The sequence below is a fragment of the Quercus robur genome, chromosome 11, assembly GCF_932294415.1.
Source record: "Quercus robur chromosome 11, dhQueRobu3.1, whole genome shotgun sequence".
NCBI lineage: Eukaryota > Viridiplantae > Streptophyta > Magnoliopsida > Fagales > Fagaceae > Quercus > Quercus robur.
The window spans coordinates 52,429,357-52,448,781 of NC_065544.1; positions in this window are offsets into that span (position 1 = coordinate 52,429,357).

Genomic DNA, 19,425 nt, shown 5'->3' on the forward strand with positions numbered 1-19,425 from the left:
TAGAATACCATTAGTAAGTAAGCATCTTTCACACATGATGCTTTCACGAAGCATCTGGGGATTATTGTTGGACTGGATAGGTTCAAAGGGCAATTCTGCCAGGAGTTGGAATAGTCCATTTCTAGATCTGAAAAAAATTCTACATCAGATACTAATAATAATTAGTTAAATTAAAACAATTATATTATACTGGGAGAACGAGGTGAATTTCTACTGAAATCGTTGTTAAATTCTTGGAGTCTGCTCAGGTATTACCCACTAACCACAATTTACTTTACAGTTCATCCAACATAAAAGTCTTATATTTTTTTACCATTTCAATAAATATTAATATTTTTATTATTTTATAATTATTTTTATTCTCATCTCATCTTTTCTGCTGCCCACAAATCCATAGCCACTGCCCACACCTACTGCTACGAGCCACCACCGCTCACACTCACACCCACCGCCACCACCACCCAACCCCCAACCACCAAAATCACAAACAAAAATAAACCCCCAGTCACCACCAGCCAACCCAACCCACAACAAACCAAACCCAGCAAACCCCTAGTCACCACCAGCCACCATTACCCACCCACCTACCACCACTATAAACCCCAACCCAAAATCAACCCACCACTAGTCACCACCACTACAAACCACACCCACACACCATTAACCACCAAAAACCAAAACCCACTCACCCACCCACCTGCCACCACCTTAAACCCCAGCCCAAAATCAACCCACCACTAGCCATCACCGCTACAAACCATACCCACCCACAACCTAGCCACCACCTTCAACCTTCCTCCTCCAAATCACAAAACAACTACCATCACAAACACAAAAGCCAGCCATCACAAAATTTCAGCCACCACCAAATCCGATCCACCACCAAACTGTAACCCATGACCCATCGGGACCAGGCGACCCACAGTGCCGCCAACGCACTTTGACTCACCCACGGGAAACCGGTGAGAGAGAGAGGGACGAGCAAGAGATAATAATAATGGACGAGAAAGATATGTGAAACTAGAGTCTAAATAGAGTCGAAATAAAAATATTAAAGTGTAGTAGTAGGAGAGGAAGAATGTTATAAATCAGAATTCTTACAGCACTCTTGAAAACTAAAGCCAAGCAGTTGATTTTGGGTAGTCTTCCATCTTGATTCACACTGGCTAAAAATTCGTGAAAAACCTGAAAGCAAAAAAAAAATGTTTAACAATAGGAAGAGAAAAAAGAAAGAATTAATATAAAAAATAACTTAGAAATAGAACACTTACACATTCATGTTCTTCGTTAATAGCCTGAGGTGCTATCAAATGAAACCCCAAAGACCACAGATTGATGTTCTCCATATCCATATTGTTGACCACAGACCTGTGTTTTTTTTTTTTTTTTTTTCCTTCTCTATCTCCCCTATTTGTTTCCTTTTCTACGCATCTCTAACCTATATATATATAGGGGTGAAAATGGTTTGAGAAGGGTATTGATGTCTTTTCATTGTTTGTGGTGTTATAAAGAATTTATTGTCATTGGGTTGGTACCACTCCTTGCCAGAGTTTTTATTTTTTATTAATTATTGTTCTAATCCAACCAACGCAAAGTACCAGCTATGAATCGTAATGTGACAATGTAACCCCTTTTTTTTTTCTTTTTTTTTTTTAAAACAAAAAATGGGGCATTTATGGCTATATTACACCTTTGGACAGGGCACCAAATGGCCTTGGATGGGGTAACCCGATCTCGGAGGCCCATCTATACCACTGTGTGGGGAGTTACCCCATTAAGGATGCCCACCAACAAACTTCTGTGGGCAGCAAAATTCAAACTTAGGTGTGATACACCAAGCTGATTTGTTTTCAAGAATTAATCTAAAATTAACTTAAAAATGATTTGTTTTCTCATTTATATAAATGTTACTCGCATTAAAAAATGAATTCCAATATGATTTTAAGCACCATCCACCTTATCAGTCGTATTACTAAAATTTTCTTATATTAATTTCCTTTTAACGAATTATCCACCCAACACTACACAGCCCCACATCTTGACACAGTTGCAGGTTCACTCTACTATTGTAGCAGCAAGGAGATGATCAGATGAAAAAAAAGAAAAAGAAAAAGAGACAGATCATTTATTACTGATTGCGAGGGTTTTGTTTGGTTGTGTTGATACTTGATAACAGCTAAACAGTAGGGGCTGGCATGGCAGCATCATTGAGGAGAAAAAGCAAAAGGCATACTAGCTGACATCTATGCCATTTTGGAGAGAAATGGGCATTGCCCATTGGATTAATTACAAGTCAAAATGGACAATTGGTGGGTTCAACTGATACTGGTGATTTTCTAAAGCCAAAGAATCAAAAAGTTCAAAAGTATTTCACCCTTTTTTGCGTTGTTATTCAATACTCAATAAAGTTAGTGTGTTTGTGTGTCTAATGAAGAAACAGGTCATAAGTACCCTGTACTGGGTTCTGCACAATTATAAATTCACATAAATCAAGGCACACTAATTATGTATCTTTAAACCTTTACTGGGTTATGCAGAATTACTGGGTTCTGCAGAATTATTTTAAAGAAACTTTAAAAGTGACAATACTTTTATGAGTCACGGATGAGTTTAGTTGAAGACTGTGCTGCACTGCATTGTCAATGTACTCCCTCATTAGTTGAACAACGCGTACAAAGAAAGCTCATGGTGAAAACAAAGCCAAAAATGTTTTATTAGTTAGTGTGAGCCTTCATGCATCTGTATCCAAAGCCTTGAACCCTTGCAATCTCTATTCAGTGATCTTTATCAAACCCAATACCATTTTCTTTATCACTCAGATTGAAGAGAATTGGACATGGAGATCTTCCTTTCTGTACTAGCTTAATTTGTGCATTTCTCAAAACCCAATTCTTTATTATTTACATTTTTTTTATCTTGCAGTTTTTTTATTTTATTTTTTCCTATGTATTTATATATTTGCGCTCAGGTTTTGGAGAACTGCATGTGCATGTGTTTGCAAGGTTTTTATTTTTTAGTTTTTAACATGTCAAACACTTTTAAAGCTTTTCCACTTCATATGGGCATATATTCATAGATAAATCCCGATTCATTAATAACAGTGTACTAGACCCTGCCAGCTTTAAAAAAAAGGGCATTCAGTGAGATGAAAACAAAGCTAACGGCTAGAAATTTAAAAATAAAATCTTCAAGTTTCTTTATTAGTTCATCTATTGGCAAATGTTAACCAGCACGGGTGTGGTGCTGGTTAAGGATGTACTTTTCATTCAAAAAACTGCAAAAAGTTGTAAAAAATTGTAAAAATAGTATAAAGTGGCAAAAAGTTACAAAAGAGGACAAAACGCTGTAAAAAAAAAAAAAAAAAAGTAAAAAATGTGTTGTTACGGCGGTGTCAGTTAACATAACATTTTTTAATTTTCTTTTATTTTTTGTAATGAAAAGAAATTTTCATAATTATATTAAAAAAATTAATATAAGAAAATTTTATTAATATATATGATAAGGCAGATGGTGCTTGAAATAATAGTGATATTTGTTTTTTTAATGCGAGTAACACAGAGCTCGAGAAGTAAACTAATCATATCCTCAACATATGCACATGAAGGGAAAATATACTGTGGTCAATAAACTACAGGCTGATGTGTTTTGAACTATAGCCTTTTAACTTTTATATATGATTTTTTAAAACTTAAAGTTTTATTAACTTTTTTTTTCACTTTCTCAAAGTATAAATATATTTTAGAACACTTTCATTAAATAAATTTCAATAAAAAGTTGAAATAAATTATTCTCAAACAAACACTGAAAACACTCACATAATAGCATAAGAGGTAAATTTTACAAATTTAATTTTAAAAATCATCCTCATCAACTTATGTAAATTTGTGTAAATTTGAATTGTGTTTATAGTAACAATGTAAATATACATGATTACTATTCACATTAAATCTATTTTTTAATACTTATTTGCTAGCATACATAAAGAGAGAAATGCTTTGAGAGAGTAACAAAAAAATTGAAAAAGATATAATATTTTAATAAAATAAAATATAAAATAAATAATATGATATAAGTGTTTTAAACAGTGATTATATGAAATATAATAGAACTATAATAGAGGATAGGTATTGGAAGGAGGAAGTACCTCCTATAGCTTTAGATGCTTTGTATAAGGATGCTTCTAATTTATGAATGAATGAATGGCTATTCCCCTTTCAAAAAAATAGTGATTATATGAAATAAAAATAAAAAGTAGACTCAAGAAAAAAAAATTAAACAAATAAAAAAAAAGTTTTTACTAATATATGCTTTTAAAAAAACTTTTTATGGAAAAATGAAAAAGTGAATAACTTTTTAAATAGCATTTTTAATTTTTCATTAAAAATTTTCTTGAAATTAATGATTAATGTACATTCTAAAAAAGTTTCTAATAGCATATATTAACCGAACCAAAAAAAATATTGGGTCATCTAAATAGTTCCAAAATGATCTACCTTTAATAATAAATATGTTAGTTAAAAGTAATTGGCCTAAGATTAATAGATCAAGATGGATGTATTGGAATTAGCATGGCCGGCCCTAGGCCTAGGCCATGGCCAAAGGCCCCCAAATATGGGGCACTAAGTATTTTTTTCTTTTTTAAATTAAAGAAAAAATGTCAGTTAGGTGTAAATTTTTTTCCAAGGCCTAAAATATTAGAGTTATAGAAGCATATTATAAGTTTTATTACATAAGTCTTATAAATTGATATGTCACTAATTACATGAAGTAATTCAATACTTATTTGTTCTTTTGTTGAAATGTCACCTCATTGTTATACCGGTTTGTAAACTTTTTGTAAAAAAAATTATAGTAATTTTAGCATTTTCTCAAAAAAAAAAAAAAGAATTAATAGACATGCAACCTAATCTCCATTAAGTGAATGAAAAATGCTGAAACTAATACAAATTTTACGACAAAAAAACTTATAAACTAGTGATGTAACAGTCATATGATCGGTGTCACTTAGACAGTATAATAAATGAATGTTTGAATAACCTTTTTTTTTTTTTTTTTTTTTGGATAGGATGAATAACTTTTTTTTAATTGGTGATATGCTAGTTTATAAAACCTATATAGTAAGTATTATTAGCTCACTTTAGGTGAATTAGACATATTAATAAGTATGGATTAATAATAGATTTGAAAAAAAAAAATATATATATATATATATAATAAAAAAACTAAATATTATTTGAGTGACATTTAGATATAAAAGACCCTTTTAAAATTTCCGCCTTAGACCTAAAACCATCTTGGGCCGGCCCTGAGAAGTAGGCCGCCACAATATGACATGCTGCTCTTGCACTTTATAAAGTTCAGATTTCTATTTGCAAGACTATTGTCATTGTGCATGGGGACATGCAAAATGGATTGGAACAATATAAATAATGATATGAAGACACAATAAATTTGTGAGATTTGTTTTAGAAATCAGATGTGGTAAACCCTTGCAACGATTTCAGAGCTGAAATTCAATTGATTATGTGTCTGTCAGCCATTTGCAGCGGTCTTTAACACTTTTATCTTCACTGACATCTTACTTTTGCTTCATTTATTTCACTTGCAACGTATCACTGAATGAACTAGTGAAAAAGAAATGTTAAGCAGGTTTTTGGTCTATTTTCGTGCCTTTGTCCTGTTTTCCTTGTGTGTTCTGATCTGGTTGTAATTTTTGCTTCTTGAATGAAAGTTCAGTTCTTTTCAAAAAAAAAAAAAAAACAAAAACAAAGACAGACATATTTTACTGATTGCGAGGTTTTTGTTTGGTTGTGTTGATATTTGATAACAACTAAACAATGGGGGCTGGCATGGCAGCAACATTGAGGAGAAAAAGCAAAAGGCATACTAGCTTGAGAATTGTGAATGAGAATGCAGAGTAAAACGTAAAGGTTTGTTTTAAAATAAGCTGACATCTATGCCATTTTGAAGAGAAATAGTCATTGTCCATTAGATTAATTACAAGTCAAAATGGACAATTGGTGGGTTCAACTGATACTGGTGATTTTCTAAAGCCAAAGAATCAAAAAGTTCAAAGTATTTCACCCATTTTGTGTTGTTATTCAATACTGTTATATGACACATCCTCTCTAAGAATCTCTTTGTAACAATAGAATGGAAATCCTAGTAATTGGGAACATTGCAGCATAGTAATTTATAGTTAATGAAGGAACACAAACCAAACAAACTGATCTTGGCTAGTTTGGCTTCTTTCACGTGTACCTTCGGTAGGATTGCAAGTGAATTAATTCATATCTTTCTGATATTCACATAAATTAAGGCACACTAATTATATATCTTTAAACCTTTACTGGGTTCTGCAGAATTATTTTAAAGAAACTTTAAAAGTGACAATAGATTTATGAGACGCGGATGTGTTTAGTAGACTGAGCTGCACTGCACAAAGAAATCTCGAGGTAAAAACAAAGCCAAAAATGTTTTATTAGTTAGTGTGAGCCTTGATATATCTTTAAACCTACAATGCCTTGCACCCTTGCAATCTATATTCAGTGAGCTTTATCAAACCCAAATACCATTTTCTTTATCATTCAGATTGAAGAGAATTGGACATGGAGATCCTCCTTTCTGTTCTAGCTTTAATTTGTGCATTTCTAGGTTTCAAAAAGAAAAAAAAAATTGTGCATTTCTCAAAACCCAATTCTTTATTATTTACATTTTTTTTTTTATCATTCAGTTTTTTTACTTTTTTTTTTTTCCATGTAAATATATATATATATATATATATAGCTGAATAAATGCTTTATTGCTCAAAAAACTCAACCCGAAACAAGAGAGGAACAAAAAGGTCTGCCTGGACTGTGCATGTGTTTATTTATTTGCGCTTAGCTTTTGGAGAGCCGTGCATGTGTTTGCAAAGTATTTACTTTTGGGAAATGTGGTGTTTGTGTTATTGAAACCTATTATAAATTATAGCTTGATATATATGGAAAACTAATAAATTCATCTATGATATATTTGTAAGATTTAAAATTTTTGATCTCTATATAATTTATTATTTTACAGATTTATTTGCTTGATAGAACTTTTTAGGATTTTGGTTACTTATTGAGTTGTCAACTCACCTCTCCTCTTTCTCCTTTTAGATTTTAATCAGGAAGAGTAGCATGTTTTTGGGTTTCCACTAGAATGTGCATATGAGTGAAGTTTAGGAATCATTGGAATAAGATTTGAACTTTTAGGTTTAACATTGTCTTTGTTTAGACTTTAGTCTTAAAAAGATTTAGTTTATTTTCTTTATAATGTTGGAAGATTATTATTTTGGAGATCTTTTGAGAATTGCACTATTTGAAGATATTTTTTTGGATTTATTGATGAAATTTCTCTTTGAGGATAATTCTTTAGTTGTTAAGAAGGGCTTTCACACTTATACAGTGTAAACTTTATAAGTGTATGGCTATTTTTACATGCTTAGCTCTTACTTGGGTTCGGGGCGTGACATGTGATCCATAGACCATAGCAACTTTTATTGAAGGTATATAATTTCCCATAAAATTATGGCTTAAAGGGTTAGGAATTTGGATGAGACCACACCCCAAAAAAAAAAAAAAAAAAGAAATGGAGAGAGATATAAAGTAGATACTAGAATATTCATATTTTTTATCTTCAAAATTTTTTAATAGCAACATAAAAAGCAACTTTATATTTTTAAAATTTTAGATTTTTATTAAAGTAGTTGCCTATTGTGCTCTAGTCTGACTAGAAAGTTACAACCATTATAAAAATAATTGTCGTAAATACATATTCTCTTATTTTTTAGGGGAGTTTGAACTTTTATTAGTGGATTTAGGTTTAGGGCACAACACAGTTTAACAATTTGCCATAAATAATTTTTGAGGAAGTGAACAAATGACAATCAGTATTCCTTGACAAAAGGTTCAAATATGGAATTTTATGTATCTAAACTCTAAAGCCGGCAACTAGCCCTTATGTATTGCTATTTTTTACTTGTAAGTTGTAACTAAAGCCATTAATTACTAGACTATCAGACCATATCAAAATCATATCTTGCTACTGTAATAAGTTTTTATTAATTATTAGAAGAGTTGGATATCATGTCTTTATTTTTCATTTTTTTGCTGAGAAAAAAAATGAGTAAACAGAGCAATATGATCAAATGGTGTCTTGGCGTCTTCCACCTAAGCGTGATCATAATAACACTTTATCTGTTGAACCCAGACCTACAAAAGCAAAAGATCTGAATGAGCCAGAGCAATGCACCATCAAGAATGCTAGTGAATATAAGCCGAGAGCATGAAGTTATTTCCCAAGCACTTTTCATTGCAGGATTCGAATTTGGAACCTCTACCTTCCAAACCCTTAAAGTGAGCCCATGACCACTAGAGCAACCACCCTAATGGTTGGATATTATGTCACATCTCAATTTGTTACTTTAATTAATACTATAGTGCTTTATTTCTATTTCTACAAAGTATATAGGTGAAACCCGAATGACCTTGAATCTTTGTTGTATTAATTGCTATTTTGGTATGCACTTACTGGTTTAAACTATAATGTTTATCATATGCCCTGAGCTTGATTTTCTTCAAAAGATTTTTCACCAGTTTTTATAGTGAAGGTTAATCAGAAGCCTCACCATGTTTAGCAAGGTTTCTTTATTGTCTTTCATTCAGACATCTAACATTTTCATTGCTTGCCACGCATTCGAGCTGGTCTGACCTGGTCACATGCATTAGTGACCCAACTTTGAAAACCAATCTGACTCTCCTCAGTATGAAGAAGCCGTATATCTTGTCTCAGTTCTCTTATCTGACAATATTTTCTTTCTCACTTTGTGATTTTGATTTGCTTTTGAGTTTTGATATGATCATTTGGTTTGGTATTCGACAATACAAAATTATTGTACTTTCAAGTTTCAACGAATAACTCTTGGCCTACCACACAAAATGATTGGCATTCGACAATACATCTTGGACTGTATATCAATGCATGAAAGAATTGGTCATGGAAAAGAGAAACCCATTCCCACTTGAAAGCCTTCAAACTTCAGATTGTGCAATCCTAATAGGCGGCCTTCTAGTGTCAGTTCCCATAATCCAGCATGGAATGGTCCATTCTTAGAAACTATGCAATCTTAATAGGCGGCCTTCTGATGTTAGTTTTCATAATCCCGCGTTGGAATGGTCCATTGCTAGAAACTGAAAGAAAGCCTGAAAAAATAATAATTTTTACATAAGAGACTAATAATAAATAGTTAAATAAAAACAATTATTTCACTTACTAATCCCATTTCCAAATTACCCATATTATAAACATTATAACGGATCGCAAATGGAGAAGAATGTGGGTTTTGAGTGAAATTGTAGTCAAATTCGTTCAAGGGGCACAGGTCCGTAAAAAACGGTATATCAAGCCATTGATTATTGTCCTCCATTTTGTATTAGTGAGATCAGTGAGTTTGCTAATTTGAGAATTTTAATATATATAGCAATATATTAATGACTACATCTATAAGAAAAGATTCATTATCCTCCTTATTCAACTAAAAGACAATCAAGGCATATTGAATAGAGCAAGAAGATAAGATAATACAAGATATATGGCTATAAGATATTAGAACATTCACATCAAGAATCTCAAAAAATTTAACATTTAATATCTCAAAAATCTATTTTATTTATTTTAACAACTCACTTTATAATACCCCAATATCAAAGTTTTATAATTTTTACCATTTTATAAAAATATTAATATTTTTATTCTCATCTTATCTTTTCTGCTACCCACAAATCCATAGCCACTGCCCATACCCACTGCTACCAGCCACCACCGCCCACACTCACACTCACACCCACCGCCACCACCACCCAACCCCCAACCACCAATATCACAAACAAAAATAAACCTACAGCAAACCCACAGTCACCACCAGCCAACCCAACCCACAACAAACCCAACCCAGCAAACCCCTAGTCACCACCAGCCACCATTACCCACCCACCTACCACCACCATAAACCCCAACCCAAAATCAACCCACCACTACAAACCACACCCACACCCACCATTAACCACCAAAAACCAAAACCCACTCACCCACCCACCTAGCCACCACCTTCAACCTTCCTCCTCCAAATCACAAAACAACTACCATCACAAACACAAAAGCCAGCCATCACAAAATTTTAGCCACCACCAAACTGTGACCATGACCCATCGTGACCAGGCGACACACAGTGCCGCCAACGCACTGTGACTCACTCAAGGGAAACCGGTGAGAGAGAGGGACGAGCAAGAGATATTAACAATGGACGAGAAAGATATGTGAAACTAGAGTCTAAATAGAGTCGAAATAAATCAGAATTCTTACAGCACTCTTGAAAACTAAAGCCAAGCAGTTGATTTTGTGTAATCTTCCATCTTGATTCACACTGGCTAAAAATTCGTGAAAAACCTGAAAGCAAAAAAAAATATATATTTATTTAGCAATAGGAAGAAAAAAAAAATTAATATAAAAAATAACTTAGAAATAGAACACTTACACATTCATGTTCTTCGTTAATAGCCTGAGGTGCTACCAAATGATACCCCAAAGAGTAATCCATATCCATATTGTTGACCACAGACCTGTGTTTTTTTTTTTCCTAAACACTCCTTTGCAAACTAAGTTTGAGTAAGATATTTGGAGTGTTTTTGATATACATATATAAAAAAGTGTGTTTAAACATGTGTAAGTGTGTTAAAATGTGAAAAATGTATATTAAGTAAGGTTACCATCAATATATAGGGGTGAAAATGGTTTGAGAAGGGTTTTGATGTCTTTTCATTGTTGGTGGTGTTTTAAAGAATTTATTGTCATTGGGTTGGTACCACTCCTTGCCAGAGCTTTTATTTTTATTTTTTATTAATTATTGTTCTAATCCAACCAACGCAATTACCATCTATGAATCGTAATGTGACAGTGTAACCTATATGCAAGTTTATTACATCAGTCTTTTGCATAATTGTATAAAAATAGAAGTGTTATAGTAACAGTGTATACTGTATCTTTCTATCATATGATTTATATTATTTAATTGTTATCCTATATTTTTATATTAACTCACACATCAATGTAGCACACTAACTATTAGAGAAAATAATAAAATATAAATAACTGATAAATATTTTATTGAAATATATTATAGAGTAAATAATTTGATGGGGATGTTTTGAAAAAGTGATCGTGTAAAAAAAAAAATTTCTTATTATAAAATATACTGAAAATTTTACATAAGTGATGTAAATGCTAACATGTGAGTGGTGAGCTTGGCAGATTGGTTTGAGGAAAATTCTTGTACGATGTATGAGATGGATCATGAAACGGTCTCGTACAATACTCACTCTTGGTTTGATGAGAGAGAAAAATGGTTTGGGAAGGCTGTTAGCGTCTTTTCATAATGGGGATTTAATTACATCTTTGCCCCTAAAGACTTGAATAGTGAGTTGATTTGGTTCAAATCCGCAACACTCTCGTATTGTTGTGTTGGTGACAACTGGTTCGGTTCCCATGCAAAGAACAAACAGAAGTCCCATATGATGTACTCTCTCCACTTTGTAGATGTGACAAGTGATTGAATTTTGCATGAAAATGATCTGTTATTTTATCTTTCAATTTATCTCGGCCTTTTTTATTTCCTTCCTTTTTCATGTAAGTTCTTTTTCCTCTGAGACAAGGTCACATGGATGAAGGGCCTTATTCAATTTTCATAGACTAGACTATAGAGTTTAATTTTCAAGCATTTTGATTTTTGACAGCTTAAGCAGAATAACTGGGCATACATGTGATGTGATATCCGAAAAAAATAAAAAATAAAAATAAAAGGAAGGGTATTTAATTAAATTTGTTTATGGGTCAATTTTATAATTAATATTATTAATTATGGTTTTTAGAAAATAAGGTTGAAACCTTAGGTATATATAATCTAATTTAAGTTAGTGAATAATGACAAATATTTTGAGAGAGGAGACTATCTAAAATACTCAAGTAAAAGAAGTTTGAGTGTTTGAGATGAAATCTTAAAAATTTCTTTTTTGTCAAATCTAAACTTTATTTAGAATTAAAATATTTTTTTATGTGAATATTTTGGTCAATAATAAAAATTTTTAATTATTCAAGAGGTTAATGATTGAAACGAAGAAAAGTTTGTATTTATTTTCGGTAACCTAAACGTTGTCGCTGTTGATTTTTTTGCAATGTTCAGTAACAAATCTTTATCTATACCTTTTGTTGCGTTGAGCGGAGATAAAATCTGCAGATTTTTAGGCTTGGTGGGGCAAGTTTCTGCACAGCCCTTTCTTAAAGGAATAGTACGGATTTGATGAGTAAGGTCTGACAAGTTAAAAAAAAGTTTTTTTTTTTTTTTTTTTTTCTTCAATTTATGCCATTTTTTCAGTTTTGTAGGTAATATTTAGTTTTTTTTTTAACTAATTTTTTTTTAATCTTTTTTAATACTTAACAAGCACTGTTAATATATTCCCTAAAGCAAATCTCACAAATTTATTGTGTCTTCATATTATTATTATTTATAGAGTTTTAACATATGTCACATGTTAATAAATTATTTTAAAAATTTTTTTATTGGAAGTTGAAAAAATTGTCACAGTTTTTTAATTCCCAATTGTATTTCAGCTCTGAAATTGTTGTAGAGATTCTAAAACAAATCTCACAAATTTATACTTATAGTGTCTTCATATCATTATTTATATTGTTCCAATCTAAACTCTTTTTTGTTTACCCAAAAAAAAAAAAACAGCTTGTCATTTTGTGCCCTTTTATACATCCATCTGGATCTATTCATCTTCTGCCAACTACTTTTAACTAGCATATTTATGATTAAAGGTAGATCATTCTACGATTGATAATAGGATGATCCAATATTTGTTTTGTTCCTGTTCCGTATGTTATTAGAAAATTATTTAGGGCATACATTAATCATCAATTTTAAGAATTTTTTAAATGAAAATTTGAAAATGCTATTTAAAAAGTTATTTACTTTTTTTATTTTTTTCTTAAAAATATTCTTTAAAGACATACGTCAGTAAAACCTTTTTTTTTTTTTTTTGCATTATTTTGTTAAAATTTTTTTTTTCTAGAGTCTACATTTTATTTTTATTTTTATTTTATATAATCACTTTTCAAAACACATATATCATATTATTTATTTTATTAAATTATTATTTATTTTTCAATTTTTTTATTACTCTCTCAAAGCATTTCTCCCTTTAGTATGCTAGCAAATAAGTATTAGAAAATGAATTTACATAGGAATAGTAACCACATATATTTACATTGTTACTATAGCAACAATTCAAATTTACATAAAGTTACATAAGTTGATGAAGATAATTTTTTTAATTAAATTTGTAAAGTTTACCACTTATGCTATACAGTATATGAATGTTTTTAGTGTTTGTTTGGAAATAATTTATTATAACTTTTTGTTAAAATTTTTTACTGAAAAAGTGCTAAATTATATTTATATTTTGAAAAAGTGAGAAAAAGTAAGAAAAATTGAGGTTCTAAAAAAAACCGTATATAAAAGCTAAAAAGCAAAAAATCTAGCTTATAAGTTATTTCAAAACACACCAATTTGTAATTTACTGATCACTGTATATTGATGTGGTTAATTATTACTGGTTTTTATTTGAATTCACTGTTAATATCACTTTTTCACTTACCAATTACTACTCACCACATTAATATTTTTTGTAAAAAATATTATAAAATGGTTTGTAACTTTAGCACTTCCCAATATAAAAACTAAATTTCAATATAAGATTGAACACTTCAACTTGTTCACTACTATATATACGTACAGGCGTACAACCAAGAATTTTCACTTAGAGGCTGAGATAGTATTAATACAATAATCATAATTCATAAATAGGTTGAATGCAAAATTATCAAATTTAATATAATCAGTTAAGATAGTTCAACCTTTCTAAAAAAAGAAGAAGTTAAGTTAGTTCAACTTTATGTGTATGTGTCTTTTGTTATTGAATAAGAAATTTTTACATCAAAATTATACCCGACAATAGTAGCATCTTTATTTTTAAAGCATACTCCAATCGTTTATGACTTGCTGAAATTTGTTTTAGTTTTAATATGACTCAAGAATTAACCTAAAATGAACTTAAAAATGATTTGTTTTCTCATTTATATAAATGTTACTCGAATTAAAAAATGAATTCCACTATGATTTTAAGCACCATCCACCTTATCATTCATATTATTAAAATTTTCTTATATTAATTTCTTTTTAACGAATTATCCACCCAACACTACACAGCCCCACATCTTGACACAGTTGCAGGTTCACTCTACTATTTTAGCAGCAAGGAGATTGTCAGATGAAAAAAAGAAAAAAGAAAATAAAGACAGATCATTTATTACTGATTGCGAGGGTTTTGTTTGGTTGTGTTGATATTTGATAACAACTAGACAATAGGGGCTGGCATGGCAGCAACATTGAGGAGAAAAAGCAAAAGGCATACTAGCTTTAGAATTGTGAATGAGAATGAAGAGTAAAGCGCAAAGGTTTGTTTTAAAATAAGCTGACATCTGTGCCATTTTGGAGAATGAGCATTTTACATTGGATTAATTACAAGTCAAAATGGACAATTGGTGGGTTCAACTGATACTGGTGATTTTCTAAAGCCAAAGAATCAAAAAGTCCAAAAGTATTTCACCTTTTTTGCGTTGTTATTCAATACTCAATGAAGTCAGTGTGTTTGTGTGTCTAATGAAGAAACAGGTCATAAGTACCCTGTACTGGGTTCTGCACAATTATAAATTCACATAAATCAAGGCACACTAATTATATATCTTTAAACCTTTACTGGGTTATGCAGAATTACTGGGTTTTGCAGAATTATTTTAAAGAAACTTTAAAAGTGACAATACTTTTATGAGTCACGGATGTGTTTAGTTGAAGACTGAGCTGCACTGCATTGTCTACGTACTCCCCCATTAGTTGAACAACGTGTACAAAGAAAGCTCATGGTGAAAACAAAGCCAAAAATGTTTTATTAGTGAACCCTTGCAATCTCTATTCAGTGAGCTTTATCAAACCCAAATACCATTTTCTTTATCACTCGGATTGACGAGAATTGGACATGGAGATCTTCCTTTCTGTACTAGCTTAATTTGTGCATTTCTCAAAACCCAATTCTTTATTATTTACATTTTTTTTATCTTGCAGTTTTTTTACTTTCTTTTCCTATGTATTTATATATTTGCGCTTAGGTTTTGGAAAACTGCATTTGCATGTGTTTGCAAGGTTTTATTTTTTAGTTTTTAACATCTCAAACACTTTTAAAGTTTTTTCCACTTCATATGGGCATATATTCATAGATTAATAACAGTGTACTAGACCCTGCCAGCTTTAAAAAAAAAGGGGCATTAAGTGAGATGAAAACAAAGCTCACGGTTAGAAATTTAGGCTATGTTTGGTAGTGTTGTTAAACAACTCGTTTTCAGTTTTTAAACAATATTATATATATTTTTACATACTTTTTCATTTACATATATTTTACAAAATTACAAATAATATTACTCAAACTCCTCTATCAAACGGCCTTAAAAATAATCTTCAAAGTTTCTTTAGTTCATCTATTGGCAAATGTTAATGAGCACCAAGGATGTACTTTTCATTCAAAAAACTGCAAAAAGTTGTAAAAATAGTATAAAATTGCAAAAAGTTACAAAAGAGGACAAAATGCCATAAAAAAAGAGTAAAAAATGTGTTGTTACGGTATTCGTTAACATATTCCTTTTTAATTTTCTTTTATTTTTTGTAATGAAAAGAAATTTTCTTAATTATATTAAAAAAAATTAATATAAGAAAATTTATTAATATATATGATAAGGCTGGTGCTTAAAATAATAGTGATATTTGTTAGAGCTCGAGAAGTAAACTAATCATATCCTCAACATATGCACATGAAGGGAAAATATATTGTGGTCAATAAACTACAGAATGGTGTGTTTTGAACTATAGCCTTTTGACTTTTATATATGATTTTTTAAAACTTAAAGTTTTATTACTTTTTTTTTCACTTTTTAAAGTATAAATATATTTTAGAACACTTTCAGTAAATAAATTACAAAATAGTTAAAATAAACTATTTTCAAACAGACACTAAAAACACTCACATAATAGCATAAGAGGTAAATTTTACAAATTTAATTTTAAAAATCATCCTCATCAACTTATGTAAACTTGTCTAAATTTGAATTGTTGTTATAGTAATAATGTTAATATACATGATTACTATTCACATGTAAATCTATTTTTTAATACTTATTTGCTAGCATACGTAGAGAGAGAAATGGTTTGAGAGAGTAACAAAAAAATTGAAAAAGATATAATATTTTAATAAAATAAAGTATAAAATAAATAATATGATATAAGTGTTTTAAATAGTGATTATATGAAATATAATAGAGGATAGGTATTGGATGGAGGAAGTACCTCCTATAGCTTTAGATGCTTTGTATAAGGATGCTTCTAATTTATGAATGAATGAATGGCTATTCCCCTTTCAAAAAAATAGTGATTATATGAAATAAAAATAAAAAGTAGACTCAAGAAAAAAAAATTAAACAAATAAAAAAAAGGTTTTACAAATATATGCTTTTAAAAAAACTTTTTATGGAAAAATGAAAAAGTGAATAACTTTTTAAATAACATTTTTAATTTTTCATTAAAAATTTTCTTAAAATTAATGTATATCCTAAAACAATTTCTAATAACATACATTAACCGAACCAAAAAAATATTGGATCATCTATTTAATAGTTGCAAAATGATCTACCTTTAATAATAAATATGTTAGTTAAAAGTAGTTGGCCGAAGATTAATAGATCAAGATGGATGTATAGGAAGCAGGCCGCCACAATATGACATGCTGCTTTTGCACTTTATAAAGTTCAGATTTCTATTTGCAAGGCTATTATCATTGTGCATGGGGACAAGCAAAAAGGATTGGGAACAATATAAATAATGATATGAAGACACAATAAATTTGTGAGATTTGTTTTAGAAATCAGAAATGGTAAACCCTTGCAACGATTTCAGAGCTGAAATACAATTGATTATGTGTTAGCGGTCTTTAACACTTTTATCTTCACTGACATCTTACTTTTTGCTTCATTTAATTCACTTGCAACGTATCACTGAATGAACTAGTGAAAAAGAAATGTTAAGCAGGTTTTTGTTCTATTTTCGTGACTTTGTCCTGTTTTCCTGCTCTGTTTTCCTTGTGTGTTCTGATCTGGTTGTAATTTTTACTTCTTGAATGAAAGTTCAGTTTCAAAAAAGAAAAGAAAAGAAAAAAAGACAGACATTTTTTACTGATTGCGAGGTTTTTGTTTGGTTGTGTTGATATTTGATAACAACTAAACAATGGGGGCTGGCATAGCAGCACCAACAACATTGAGGAGAAAAAGCAAAAGGCATACTAGCTTGAGAAATGTGAATGATAATGCAGAGTAAAACGTAAAGGTTTGTTTTAAAATAAAATGACATCTATGCCATTTTGAAGAGAAATGGTCATTGTCCATTGGATTAATTACAAGTCAAAATGGACAATTGGTGGGTTCAACTGACACTGGTGATTTTCTAAAGCCAAAGAATCAAAAAGTTCAAAGTATTTCACCCATTTTATGTAGTTATTCAATACTGTTATATGACACATCCTCTCTAGGAATCTCTTTGTAACAATAGAATGGAAATTCTGCAGTAGTGCCAGTCTTAAACTTTTGCAGATTTCCATTCTATGATTGGACTTAGTTGGGTTGTCGATGCACAATTTCTTTTATAGACCTTGCTGTCATATAAATTAGCTTTTGCATAAAAAAGAAAGAAAGAAAGAAAGAAAGAAATAATGGCAGTTCCGTAAGGCACATGGCCTAGCTTGTCCTTGTATCAATTCTTGTACAAATAGGCTCTTGTTCATTCTTTTCTGATTAATGCAACACAGAAGTTTCGTTCTCAAATTCTCACAGGATGCGAACAAAACCAACACACAAGATTGTTGGATTTGAATCAAATAAACTACTCGGTCAAAATGTTTTTATTTTATATTTTTTTTCCCACTTTTCATATTGACCAAATGTCCCCAAATATCTTTACATTCGTAGCAGTATTAGGGGCAAACATGTACCATCTTCACATCTCATCAAATGATTCAAACCAATACACCATAAGCCAAAATATAGAACATGAAACACAAGTAGTTGGTCTGCTCAGGACCTCAGACGCTCACTTCTAGCTTGAAAACTAAATCCAAGCAGTTGCTAAATCCAAGCAGTGTAGAGCATACAGTCAATACAACATGAGGCAACTGTTTGGATTTAGTTTCAAGCTAGAATGCAAGTCTGTCAACTACAACTACAATAGTCGGCTCCAACTCTCACTTGTGAAATATGGATCATATTTCCATCTGTATTCTTCATTGATGGCCTGAGGTGGTCTCTCTTATGGTACCACCTCATGCTATCAAGAAGAACATGGAATGGTAAGTGTTTCATTTCTAAAGGCCATACAATACTTTACATTCTTGTTGCCATTAAGTTTCTTAATGCAGTATTGTCTCTTTGTGATAGCCATTGACGGATTTTTTCAGGGTTGGATCTTCACTTATATCACATACTATGTCAGCTAGTTGTATGTTGATTAAATCTGATCTATTGGGAGCAACGAATCCATCCTAGTGAAGCCCTCAATGAGTACCAAACCAAGCCATTTTTGCCACTACAAAGTGCTAGGTGTGCTTCCATTTTTGTCGTAATCCACACACCATACAACTCTCATCTTGTGTAATGCCTCTACAGCTATACTATTCTACTACCAGGTCCAAGCCATTTCTCCACAGTCAAGTACTAGTTGGCTAGCTGCTATCCTTCCAAGCTTTGTGTCCAAAATTTTCTCAAATTCTACTAAAATCCCTTTGCCAAAATATTGTTCATTGTTCAGTTAATAACCTGAATTATCATTAGACAGCCGAGACTCCTCCGCATCCATGTTAGAGGATTCCTTTTGTAAAGATAATACCTTTTGTAAGTTTTTGTTCATATTGTTTATCCAGTAACATGATTTTATATTCTATTTTTTCTATCTTGATATTTAGATTTTTAAAGGTTCTGTGCAAATTTGGTATCTAAAATATTTTGAGGGTTCGAGTTTGAACTGCTTTTTTGTAGCTTTAACTCGCATCATTGTCATTCTAAGTATAAAGTTATAAAGGAACGAGGACCTAAAGCTCTAAGGTTTAAACAACTATTGGGTTTATCTTTCTGAAATTTCTTTTTAACAAAATAAATCAGTTCCTGATTATTTGCCTTTTTAAATAATAGTATTTGGAT